The sequence below is a fragment of the Odocoileus virginianus genome, chromosome 15, assembly GCF_023699985.2.
Source record: "Odocoileus virginianus isolate 20LAN1187 ecotype Illinois chromosome 15, Ovbor_1.2, whole genome shotgun sequence".
Classification (NCBI taxonomy): domain Eukaryota; kingdom Metazoa; phylum Chordata; class Mammalia; order Artiodactyla; family Cervidae; genus Odocoileus; species Odocoileus virginianus.
Window position 1 is genome coordinate 65,484,025 of NC_069688.1, and position 12,836 is coordinate 65,496,860.

Sequence of the window (12,836 nt, forward strand, 5' to 3'; positions counted from 1 at the left end):
CATGTGCATTGTGAGAGGCCCTTACGTGCCAGGCCTCAGTGATGATCCTGCCCCTGAGAACAAAAGGTAAACCAGAGAACTCCTGTCTTCAAGGAGCTCACAGACCAGAGTCCAGCCAGCTAGTGCCAGGGGTGGAAATGTAGGTGGTTACGGCGCAGCAGGATGAGGTCTGGGACAGAGGGTGTCTGGGGTCCCTCTGGGATTGTGGGAGCCTCAGAGAGATGTGATGGACTCTGCCTTTGAGGGCCCTCTGAGCTGGGCTTGGAAGATGTTTACTCAGGAAGCAGGACCGTGAAGGGAGGAGATGCCTTTTAGAGAATAGAGCAGGTAGAAAGACCTGAAGCTGGGACATGTCATAGTGTGTTCAGGAAAGCCTGAGTTGTCCTGCAGTCCACCGGTTTTCACTTCTTCTTTTTCTATCTGGATTCCTTTTATTTCTTTTTCTGCTCTGATTGCTGTGGCCAAAACTATGTTGAATAGTAGTGGTGAGAGTGGGCACCCTTGTCTTCTTCCTGATTTTAGGGGAAATGCTTTCAATTTTTCACCATTGAGGATAATGTTTGCTGTGGGTTTGTCATACATAGCTTTTATTATGTTGAGGTATGTTCCTTCTATTCCTGCTTTCTGGAGAGTTTTTATCATAAATGGATGTTGAATTTTGTCAAAGGCTTTTTCTGCATCTATTGAGATAATCATATGGTTTTTAAAAATATGGAACGCTTCACGAATTTGCGTGTCATCCTTGCGCAGGGGCCATGCTAACCTTCTCTGTATCATTCCAATTTTAGTATATGTGCTGCCGAAGTGAGCACAGTCCATCAGTTTTCAAATGTCCTGCTTGCCGCTCCGTATCTGTGCAGGTATTTTGAGCACAGATTCCCCCCAACATCAGCATGTTGCCTGTGATACCCGTGGAGTGCTGTATGGATGCGTTATGCATACCATAAACACACCTACAAAATAGAAAAGTAAAAGAATCCTCGTAAAGTGGGATGAATACAGATGTTCTGCTCTTGTCCAGCCACACTCCGAAGGATGGCCTCAGGTTCCTCCTGTGGAAGCCGCTGTCTAGACTCAGCCCCACGAGGGAAGTCGGCCTTTAGTCCTTCTCACGGCTGTTTCTCCCCCGCCTGGCGCTGTTTCTTGCGTTACTAGGCACTTGTTGGGTTGCTGATTTTTCAGTGTCACTGGAGAGTAAGCCTCCCTGATAGGTTCCTTTGTGGCTCAGCTGGTAAAGAATCCGCCTGCAGCGCAGGAGGCCCCGGTTCGATTCCCGGGTCGGGAAGATCCTCTGGAGAAGGGACAGGCTGCCCACCCCAGTGTTCCTGGGCTCCCCTGGTGGCTCAGCTGATCAGGAATCCTCCTGATAGACCTGGGTTCGGTCCCTGGGTGGGGAAGATCCCCCGGAGAAGGGAAAGGCTGTCCACTCCAGTGTTCTGGCCTGGAGAACTCCATGGGCTGTATAGTCCGTGAGGTCACAAAGAGTCGGTCACGACACTCACTGGAGGGTAAGCCTAAGGTGGTGAACTGGTGACAGACGCCCCCCGGCTTTCCTTACGGATGAGCTTGGTGGATTTTCCCAGGACCTGAAGCAGAGCACCAGAGCTTCGGGTTCAAGCTCTGACTCCCGCCGTTTATCTTAGGGGGAAAGCCCCTCAGAATTTCTCTGTGCCTCCCGAGGGCATCTGCACTGTTCAACAGCGGTGACGCTGTTCCGCCTGCCCCGTGGCGCTGGCGGCGAGCGGCTCATCAGAGTGGCATTGGAAGCGCGTGGCGCCCAGGCAAGGCCGTCAGAGGGGCGCGCAGCCCCGGTCTGAGCCGCGGGCAGTGGGAGGGCCGCTCTTCTCCCACCAGGGTTCTTGTGGGTAATGACAGCAACACCGAAAGCGGATCCTTCTGTTTGGACTTTCAAGAATAAGGGTCTGATCTTCTAGCCACAGAACTGTCTTTTTTTCACACGGCAGCACACAAAACAGAAGGTCTGTCATAGTCCTTACAGCTAATAAATGAGTTTAAAAAAGACTTAAGGCAGTGCATGGACTTTTTAAAAAGCACAGTTAACATTTTATTATGGATTAGTTAAAATTATAGGATAGGGGAGGGATAAATTAGCAGTTTTGGATTAGCAGAGACTACTATGTATAAATTAAACAAGGTCCTGCTCTATAGCACAGGGAATTATATTCAATCTTTTGTAATAAACCATAATGGAAAAGAATGTGAAAAAGAACAGGTATATATATGCATAAGTGAATCACTTTGTAATATACCAGAAACTAATGCAGCACTGTTAAATGAGGTATGCCTCAATTTAAAAAAAAATTATATACTTATGTGTATATATAAAATACAGATTTCTTCTGCATGTTTCAGAAGAACCTAGATATACCCTTTTTAAAATCTTTTCCTCCCAGAAAAATTTCTTATACACATGCCAGCTGATTGATTTTATCTTTAGTTAATCAGCCTACAAATATTTATTGAGAGCTTGTGGGGCCAGCTTTTGCTTTCATTGGAAAAGATATCAAGAAATAAACAGCACGATTCTTGCACCAAGGAGACAACTTTTTAGGTAGAGAAGTAGAATAGGACTCCATGAATAAATGGAGGATAATTGAACAAAATATTGTGAAGAACCCTGGGAAATTAAAGCAACAGTTTTAAAAAGAAGAACTCCCCATGACTAGAAAAGGAGGCAGTGGCTTCGTGGGACGAGAGGGCAGATGAGCAGGTTTTGTGGGAGTGGGAGGGCGGAAGACGGATTCCGGGCAGCGGGAAACCATGGTTAAAGAAACGGGACTCAGTCCAGGACGGCTGAAGACACTGCCTGGGTGGCTGGAATAGGCAGGGAGTCATTCCTAGAGGTTGGGCGTTCTCGAGGAGGAGCTGGTTTGGCAGGGAAGGTGACGAGAGAGCGTGTGTGCTGAGGGGTGGGCGTGTGCAGGGTGGGAGAGAGAAAGGGGGAGCTGTGAAGTGGCCTGTGTCCGGCCTGTTCTGTGTATGCTGGGTTGGGTGGAGACCCAGCTGGGGCGCTAGGCTCTGACAGTGCAGCTGGGAATGCAGTGGGTGGACACCCCTGTCCTCACGGGGCCCCCTGAACTAGAGTCAAGAGAGGGATCGGAGGGATCGATGCCGATTCTGGAATCAACTATGAAGTTTGGAAGTACCATGGGATATAAAGTAAGACTGTAGAACACGTACAAAACGTGCATATCCTCAGTGCAAACAGCACTTTGTTATCTGGCTTTGAGTTTTCACTCCTTACCCTTAGCCCAGGATGTTCACCGTTCTTTTGGTCACCTCCTGACCTTCAACTCATATTTTCAGCAAATGGCAGAATAAGCATCATATTAAATAAAAGTTCGGTGACCTACTGTAAGGCTCAAGTGTAGTGGTACGTTACAAAGACAAGTGGAATTCCTTCTCGGTTCTGATAGCCACACTGCCAGTGTGACGCCTGGACTTCAGTCGCCGGGACACGAGTCTTCAGGGCTTCCCAGGTGGCTCTGCCAATGCAAGAGACTCGGGTTTGGTCCCTGGGCCGGGGGGGAGCAACCCGTTCTAGTATTCTTGCCTGGACAATCTCATGGACAGAGGAGCCTCGTGGGCTTCAGTCCATAGGGCTGCAAAAGAGTTGGACACGACTTAGCGACTAAACATGATTCCCTGTGGAAAGTTTCACTGGTTGAGTTTGGTTTGGGTAGGGGCTTATCCTTTCTTTGTATTAAAAGCTCAGAGAAGATTTATGAAACTAGGTAGCGTGGTCATTGCAGCAAGTTAAAAAATAAAAAATAGGAAAAAGACTAGAGGAAACAGGATTCTTTGTTGTGGAGAAGAGTTTTGGACACAATCATGATAGTCCAAGAAAGACTGTGGAGTATTGTGTGGCTCTGAACTCAGATGCGTTGTTTAATCTTATTTGTTCAATAGCTTATGTTCACCAACTCTTGTATTAATTTTATCCAGACGATTCTTTTTCTATTATTAAACTAACACAAACCCCTATTATTTGGTTTATATTAGATCTCTTTATTAAAATGCATATTTAGGGATTTCCCTGGTGAGTCATGGGTAAGACTGTGTGCTCCCAATGCAAGGGGCCCAGCTTCCATCTCTGGGGGGGAATTCAGATCCCAGATACTGCTTCTGAGCACACTCACCACCACCAGAGAAGCTTGTGAGCCCAATGAAGACCCAACACAACCAAAATAAATCATAAATTAAAAACAAAACAAAATGCATATTTAATTGTTTAGTCAGAACCCCTCTTATTCTGGGCTGGTTCCACTTTCTGCCTGCGACTCCTCTCTGAAAGCAAGGAATCTGAAAACCTGAGTGGCTGTTGAACCAAATAGCAGTCTAATCATATTGCTTATTTATCCCATCATTATGTAATCAGTGAGAAAGTTGCAAGTCTGATGAACGGGGCCTGGTTTGCAGGACATTGTGTGTTTTTTCAAGGACCAAATGAAATAATTTAATGTCTCAGACACTCACAGGACAGACACTGTGATGTAAATGAGCCCCTTCAGAACAGACTCTGGGCTTAAACACATGCCTTCAGTTGGGACTCGCTGGTGGTCCAGTGGTTAAGACCCTGTGCTTCCAACGCAGGGAGGCTCGGCTATGATCCTGACTTGGGGAACTGAGATCCCACCTTCCCCCTGGCCAAAATAAACAAACATAAAACCCACTAATTCAAAGAGCGCAGGTATCATTTGCTTCTTGGTACCTAGAACGAAATTAAAAGATGCTTACTCCTTGGAAGGGAAGTTATGACCAACCTAGACAGCATAGTAAAACGCAGAGACATTATTTTGTCACCAAAGGTCTGTCTCGTCAAGGCTATGGCTTTGCCAGTGGTCATGTATGGATGTGAGAGTTGGACTGTAAAGAAAGCTGAGTGCCAAAGAATTGATGTTTTGAACTGTGGTGTTAGGTGTTGGAGAAGACTCTTGAGAGTCCCTTGGACTGCAAGGAGATCCAACTAGTCCATCCTGAAAGAGATTAGTCCTGGGTGTTCATTGGAAGGACTGACACTGAAGCTGAAACTCCAATACTCTGGCCACCTGATGTGAAGAACTGACTCATTTGAAAAGACTGATGCTGGGAGGGATTGGGGGCAGGAGGAGAAGGGGACGACAGAGGATGAGATGGTTGGATGGCATCACCGACTCGATGGACATGAGTTTGGGTGAACTCCGGGAGTTGGTGATGGACAGGGAGGCCTGGCGAGCTGCGGTTCATGGGGTCGCAAAGAGTCGGACACAACTGAGCGACTGAACTGAACTGGACCTAGAATGAGAGTTTGTTCTGTTGGCTTCACTTCCTAGCCTCACGCACACAGTAAACAAACGTTGGGATGGAAAGACGCTAGACACAGGTGCAGTAGCAGAGTGAGTTTAAACTAGGAAAGGCCTTTCAAAGACCTTCTGGAATCTTAATGATGTTCAGAGTCCACTCTGAGCTTCGTTCCCTTGCCTCTGGTCGCCTAATTAGCAGTGTGACTTTTTAGCTGTGGAAATGCCACTGCGGTTCAAGTGACAGGTGTCAGGAGAATGTGGCTGAGAGCTGGCACGATCTTTAGGCACCCGGCTATCTTTAGAAGACACTGTCTCTGTGTGATGAGCGCTGTAGTTCACAAGCAGCCACAGGTGTTCGGAGCCATGTTAGTATCTGGGGCTCTAAATAGAGTTTGGTAAGGTTTCAGATTCTCTATATAGTCATCAGTGGAGTTTAAATACCTGCTCATCCACCAGAGCGAAACACGGAGTTGGAGAGAAGACGGAGTCTCTGGGGTACTCACAAAGTGATGGAGGACCCTTGAGAAGCATGAACATGTGTGTGCGGGAGGGTGGGAGGAGGGCTAGGGAGGGGTTTGGGATGGACCCCGCTGTGTTTCGGGCGGGGAGCCAGCAGCTCCCCCTGAAGAGGCAGGGGCCTCTGCCCGGCGCTGGGTGGCAGCCGGGACGGGAGGGCGTTCGGGGGAGAAGGGGTACATGGGTGTGTCTGCTGCCCGCCTGAGACTGCCACACGATTCTTCGGCCGAACTCCAGTATAGAATAGTTTAAGACAAGAAGTAACTTGGATACCAATAAAGCTTGATTTAACTATATATATGTAAGAAATTAGAGGACAAAAGTAAAGGATTGTTATAACTTCCTTCTCTTCTTCCTTATGACAAGTTTCATAATTTGTGTTTTCCTAAAAGTCTGGATGTTTAGACCAGCTCTTCTCACTTACTATAATATGGTGTGAGGTGTCTTGTTTTCATGTTTTATCTCTTTTGTAATGGGTGTAGCTTTGTTTTCTCAGTTTTGTTTTAGTTCATGACTTATGTATTTATTGGCATTTCTAATAAATTACTCCTGAGTTTGTCATTTAAAAAAAGAAAATAAAAACATAAGTATGCAATAACACTACAGATACAACCACAGATATAACCAGCTACAGTCATGCAGGAATATTCTTACTAACAGATGAGGTTAGATACTCTCTACAAGTGTGGTGTCTTGGTAGGTGAGTTATTGTAAGGTCTAGATGTGATATGTGGCTTTGCCGCTTGGAAACTCTTAGTGGCCAGTTCCAGCCACCAGAGTGAACCTTCTTCTCGTCTACAGATAGGGAGGGATTCATCACCTCGCCCCCAGCCACCTCCCATGGCTATTTGCAAAATCAAATAAGATGAAGAGCATGGAAATCACTGATAAGCCATGATGTGCTCGGCACATGGCATTATTATTATGGAGAACCATGTTGGGACTCAGACACGTGGAAAACCGCGTATGCTCAAGTCAGTGCCACGAGCCGGTCTCAGGGGCAGCGTGGTCCCTTCTCGACCACAGATGATGGTCTGCTGCGCTTCCACCTGCTTCTCTCTGACCTGCAAAGAGTCTGAGTGAGCTGAAACCCAGGTAAGTGTGGGTCTAGGTACATGAGGTTGTATGCACCAGAGGTAACATACACCAAGTGTGTTCTGCAGCCAGAGTGGTACACAAGTAGCCTGAAAATTTAGCTGTAGGTGTCGAGTACCTGCAAGGGTCACTGTGTCGAGAAAGGCAGTCCCGGGCAAAAACACTGGAGTGGGAAGCCACTTCCTCCTCCAGGGGATCTTCCCGACCCGGGGATCAAGCCCAAGTCTCCTGCATCTCCTGCATTGGCAGGCAGATTCTCTACCACTGAGCCACTTGGGAAGCCCAGGAACAGTTAACTCCCTCCCATTGAATGTTTCTCAGCAGCTTTCTTCTGACCTTTTTTTGTCTAATTGTGTGTGTGAAAGTGAAAGTCATCATGTCCGACTCTTTGCGACCCCATGGACTATATACAGTCATGGAATTCTCCAGGCCAGAATAGTGGAGTGGGTGGCCTTTCCCTTCTCCAGGGGATCTTCCCAACCCAGGGATTGAACCCAGGTCTCTGCATTGTGGGCGGATTCTTTACCAACTGAACTACCAGGGAAGCGTGTGTGTGTGTGTGTGTGTGTGTGTGTGTGTGTGTGTTTACATCACTGCACATGGAATTACCAGTATTCTCTCTATATATAATATAAATGTTTTAAAGGAGGGCTGTATTACTTATTTGTTTATGGCCGTTTTCCCCTTCTTCGTGTCTGTGCGTTGTCACCTTTTCCGCATGACAAGCAAAGATGAAACCCCAGCTTGTGTTCTGAGCATCGCTTACCGTTAGCCTTGTCCTAGACACTTTGGGAAATGTGACGGAAGGAGACAGTTTTTTCCTCGTTCAATTTGTGCTGTAGTTGGAGAGACAGAAGTCATGCAAGTAAGAGTAAAGTAATAGAAAACAGTGTATGGGTAGACCTGAGCATCCTGGAAAATATGTCAGAGAGGCGTCAAGGAAAGCAGGTCACATCTAGTGGTGGAGAGAAGACATTACAGAAAAAGACTGAGTTGAGCTAGACTTCAACAGATCCTGAAGAAGGAAGACCATAAATCTAGAGAGAGAGGCAGAAAGGAAGGTGATGCATTTGCTGAAACAGATGAAAAGGAAAACCCTTGTTGGGTAGATTCAGTTTTAACTGGATTGGGAGAATTATGGAGACTGTGACTGGTGTGTGTGTGTGTCCTAAGCACATAGGATACAACATTTTCATTTGAAGAAGCAACATCTGTTTAAGTTACAGAAACTAGTCCACGCCAAGCCGTTGTTTAAGCTATGCCTGGTATGCAGTTGGAGCTCCATAAATGTACATTGATTGAGGAATCTTTCACAAGCCCCTCAGCTGAAAGCTGCCTCCACCATAACCACAGATGTGCCTGACACCACTTTGGAGGGCTCTTGGAATATTTCTGAGGAATCCTCTGCTTTATTTGTTCCCTGTTGTAGACCCCCCACACACACACACACACACAAAACCTGTACCCCTTGGGCAGCTTCTGTGTCTGTCCTGGGAGCTGAAAATAGACGCCAGTAACCCTAGTCGGGGTTTGGGCAGCCTGCTTAGCACAGGATCCGCTCTGATACGTTCATCCTCACTTGGAAGCTGGAAGGAAGTGAAATTTGCTGTTTTGTGCTCCTCAGCCTTGTGGTTTGTGGCAGATCTTTTCAGTACAAAATGTGCCCCAAACGGCCTGTTCTATTTTGATCTGGTGAGTGGGGATTTACCCTGGAGGCTCTTCAGAATGTCCATTAAAAAAAAAAACCAGAGAAGTTAAGAGTCAAAAGGAAGTTTAGAGATAAATCTGATCGGCTTCCTCCTTTTCCGGATTAGGAAACTGAGGTCCTAAGTTGGTTAGAGCTTTCCTCTGGGTCACGTTCAGTTCAGTCCAGTGGCTCAGCGGGGTCCGATTCTCTGCGACCCCATGGACTGCAGCAGGCCAGGCCTCCCTGTCCATCACGGTCTCCGGGAGTTTACTGAGACTCATGTCCATCGCGTCGGTGATGCCATCCAGCCATCTCGTCCTCTGTGGTCCCCCTCTGTCTAAGTCAGGCTACTGGACGGGAACCACACACAGTAGGGTTCTGGTGGCCTCACACGGCCCCCGGCGCCAACAGGGCATCTGACTTCCGCGGATCCACCCCCGGCAGGAGGGAGAAGCCGGAGTCTGAGCCCCGCTTGTGCCCTTCTCCCTAGCGGGCCAGCCCTTTCCTCCTCTTCCCTCAGTCACCTGTCTGCGGGGATCCCTGGCGGGGCAGTGGTTAGGACTTCACCCTTTCTGCGCCGTGGACCTGGGTCTGATCTCTGGTGGGAGACCTGCGATCCCAGAAGCGGTGCAGCGAGACCAAAGAAAAGCATCGTGCGCCTTCCTTCTTAGCCGTCCTCTCTGTCCACTCGGGGACGGGCTCACAGCTCTCACACTTGCCGCTCAGCTGGTACATGTAACGTGAGCTTGTTGCCTGTTTCTCAGCCGAAGACCTATCTTTAAGAAAGAAAGAAACCCGCGCACCTTCTTATTGGGTGGAAGACCCTGCTCCTCAAACAGGAGTGGGCATCGGCGAGCGGGTGGGGAGCCGTTTAAAGGGAGGGGGCCCTGCAGCTCGGCGGCGGAGAGGCCGCCCGCGTGAGCTCAGCATTAGGGTGTTGACAGGTGCGACTCCCCGGGGAAGGCACCCCGGGCCTGGAGACGCCCCGAAAGTATGTCCCCCTCTGGCCCCACCCCGTCCCCGCCCCCATCACCCTTTCCCCTTACGCCCAGCCCCATGTTGGTTCTGTTCCTCGCCAACCCAGCGGTTCACGGAGGTGCCCCCTAAAGCCGCATCCGCGCCAGGGGCCTTCGGCAGAGAGGCCGCCCCCGCGCTGACCCCCGGACCTGCCGCCTTAGAAGCTCGCAGGTGCGGCCCGGCCTCCTGTGGCCCCTCGAGGCCTCCAGGTGACCTTCACGGAGGGTGTCCCTGCTCCGCCCTGCGCGCGCCTCTCTCACGTGAATCTCTGCCTCCGTCTGCACGCCGCCCGGCTTGTATTTTTTATATTCCGGTGAGGAGCGGGGGTTTGTGGGGGTGCGCGCGCGTGTGCACTCAGTCGTGTCTGACTCTCTGCAGCCCTGTGGACAACAGCCTACCAGCTTCTCGATCCACCGGATTTCCAAGCGAGAATTCTGGAGCGTGTTTCCATGTCCTACGCCAGGGGATCTTCCTGACCCAGGGATCGAACCTGCATCTCTTGCATATCCTCCACTAGCAGGTGGATTGTTTCCCACTGTGCCGCCTGGGAAACCCAGGAATCGTATTTTGAACAATATTTTAGTTATTATGTCATGATCTTTTGTACTTAATTTTTATGTGCATTGTTTTTCCTCAGGGAAGATGTTTCGGTTTGCAACGTTACATATCTTGTTGGGATGCAGTGGTCTGGGTGTTGGCAGAGATGACTCTCAGGCTCTTGCAGAGAGGGCCCAGGCCGGCTCTCTCGTCAGTGACAGAAGTGCGCCCTGGGCTTCCCTGGTGGCCCAGTGGAGAGTCTGCCCGCCCGTGCAGGAGGCAGGGGTTCGATCTCTGGTCTGGGAGGATCCCGCGCGCCCTGACCCCTGAGACCCCGAGTCCATGCGCCCCGAGCCTTAGAGCCCCGGCCCCAACCCCTGAGCCCCGAGCCCAGGCGCCCCGACTGCTGAGCCCCGAACCCTGGAGCCAACGCCCCGACCCCTGAACCCTAGAGCCCATGCCCTGACCCCTGAGCCCCCGAGCCCTAGAGCCCACGCCCTGACCCCTGAGCCCCGAGCCCACGCACCCGGAGCCCTAGAGCCCACACCCTGACCCCTGAGCCCCCGAGCCCTAGAGCCCACGCCCCGACCCCTGAGACCCCGAGTCCATGCGCCCTGAGCCTTAGAGCCCAGGCGCCCTGACTGCTGAGCCCCAAACCCTGGAGCCAACGCTCCGACCCCCGAACCCTAGAGCCCACGCCCCGACCCCTGAGCCCTAGAGCCCATGCCCTGACCCCTGAGCCCCCAACCCCTGAGCCCTAGAGCCCACACCCCGACCACTGAGCCCCGAGCCCACGCACCCGGAGCCCTAGAGCCCACGCCCCGACCCCTGAGACCCTGAGTCCTAGAGCCCACACCCCGACCCCTGAGCCCCGAGCCCACAGCACCCCGAGCCCTGAGCCCCGAGCCCACGCACCCCGAGCCCTGAGCCCGTGTGCCCCGAGCCCTGAGCCCCGAGCCCACGCACCCGGAGCCTTAGAGCCCACGCCCTGACCCCTGAGCCCCGGAGCCCACGCACCCCGACCCCTGACCCCCAAGCCCCAGAGCCCACGCCCCGACCCCTGAGCCCCGAGCCCACAGCACCCCGGGCCCTGAGCCCCGAGCCCTAGAGCGGGCTCCACAGCCAGCGAAGCCGGCAAGTGCGAAGCCTGCACGCGCAGCTGGAGAGCAGGCCTGCCCGCCCCAGCGAGAGAAAGCCGGAGAGCAGTGAGGACCCGGCACAGCCAAAAGTGGACAAGTAAACTGGTTTAAAAAATGAGTAGGAAGTTAGGTTAAGACAGAGAAGCACTCCTTGACACGCCGCTGGGTTCGCGGCAGCCTGTTTGCGGCTGCCCGGCTGCGGAGGTCAGCAGGTGGCCTGGTCGGAGGCAGGACTCCGAGGCTGGACTTGCAGCAGGGAAAACACAGGCGGGTCACCTCATTTCTCCGTCTGTCTTCCTGACTCGGAAACAGCGATGCTGGGGCCGGCTTGAACTAGACGGCTGGAAGTTTTTGCCAGTTGAAACAGTTGAGTGATTTTAGTTACCAGTTTGGCTGAGACCTCAGAAGAGGCGGGATGGATTCTCACAAGCCCCACGGAAAGCACGGCCGTGCTGTGTGCAGGGAGTGACTGAATACTTCCTCACCTTCGGTTATCTCTGCTCCTCTCGGGCGGCCCAGCTGGTAAAGGACCCACCTGCAGTGTAGGAGACCTGGGTTGGATCGCTGGGTCGGGAAGATCCCCCGGAGAAAGGGCCAACCCCCTCCGGCATCCTTGCCTGGAGAATCCCACGGACAGATGAGCCTGGCGGGCTACAGTCCGTGGGGTCGCAGGGAGTCGGACCCGACTGAGCGAATACACTTTTAACCAAGAACGGGCTTAACAAAGAGCAGCCGTTGCTAACCTAGCCCGATCATCCTGAGATCAGTCCCAGAGACATGAGCCAACTTCAGTTCAAAGTCCTGCATCCATGCTAGAAAACAGTGGTCATCAACTGAGGATTGCATTTGCTCTAAAAACCAACTGAAGAGCATATTTAGTGGTGTTCGATGGAGCTTCTGGCACAATCTGGCAAAATGTATTACATCATCATAACAGCAGGAAGAGTTGATGTTTATTGAGAGCTTACTGTGTGCTCAGCACTTAACATAGAATCTCTCATCTCATCCTCACAATATGACACATACATTATTATTCCCATTTTATAGATGAGAAAGTTGAGGCGCTGAGAAGTTGAGTGCTCTGCCCATCGTTACACAGCAGGTAATGACAGTGACTTGGACTTGAGCCCTGGTCGGTCTGGTTCCACAGCCCCGCTGACTGATGATGAACACTCATCATCAGGAAGGCAGGAGTGGAATTTGGGGACTAACGCAACTGAGTCCCTATTCCTGCCTGAGAGGTATATTTTCTTTCTCTCTTTTTTCTTTTCTTTGGCCATACCACGCGGCATGCAAGACCTTAGTTCTCTGACCAGGGACCGAACCCGCGCTCCCTGCAGTGGAAACGTGGCCCCTTGGCTGCTGGACCGCCGGCAAGTCCCGCTCGCCGTCACCTGCAGAGCTCCGTTTGCTGGGCACGTGCCAAGTCTTGGGGACCAGGATGAAGGACGGGATGTGGTGTTTGCCCCGGCTGCACACTGCTGCTCTGAGTAACGAGCAGAGCTCTGAGTTTCGGGAGGAAAGTGCCAGATGCGGTGCCCT

The 12,836-nt window shown here is 51.3% G+C and overlaps 1 protein-coding gene and 1 non-coding gene across 9 annotated transcripts in view; one reads left to right on the forward strand and one right to left on the reverse strand.

Annotated features, from left to right (window-relative positions):
* Window positions 1–12,836, forward strand: part of DEPTOR (DEP domain containing MTOR interacting protein) — a 168,667-nt gene that overhangs the window by 25,686 nt on the left and 130,145 nt on the right. The gene's annotated exons all lie outside the window — the stretch shown is intronic.
* LOC139038543 (U6 spliceosomal RNA) lies at window positions 706–812 on the reverse strand. The gene has a single exon (XR_011491584.1). It is a non-coding gene; the product is annotated as a U6 spliceosomal RNA (small nuclear RNA).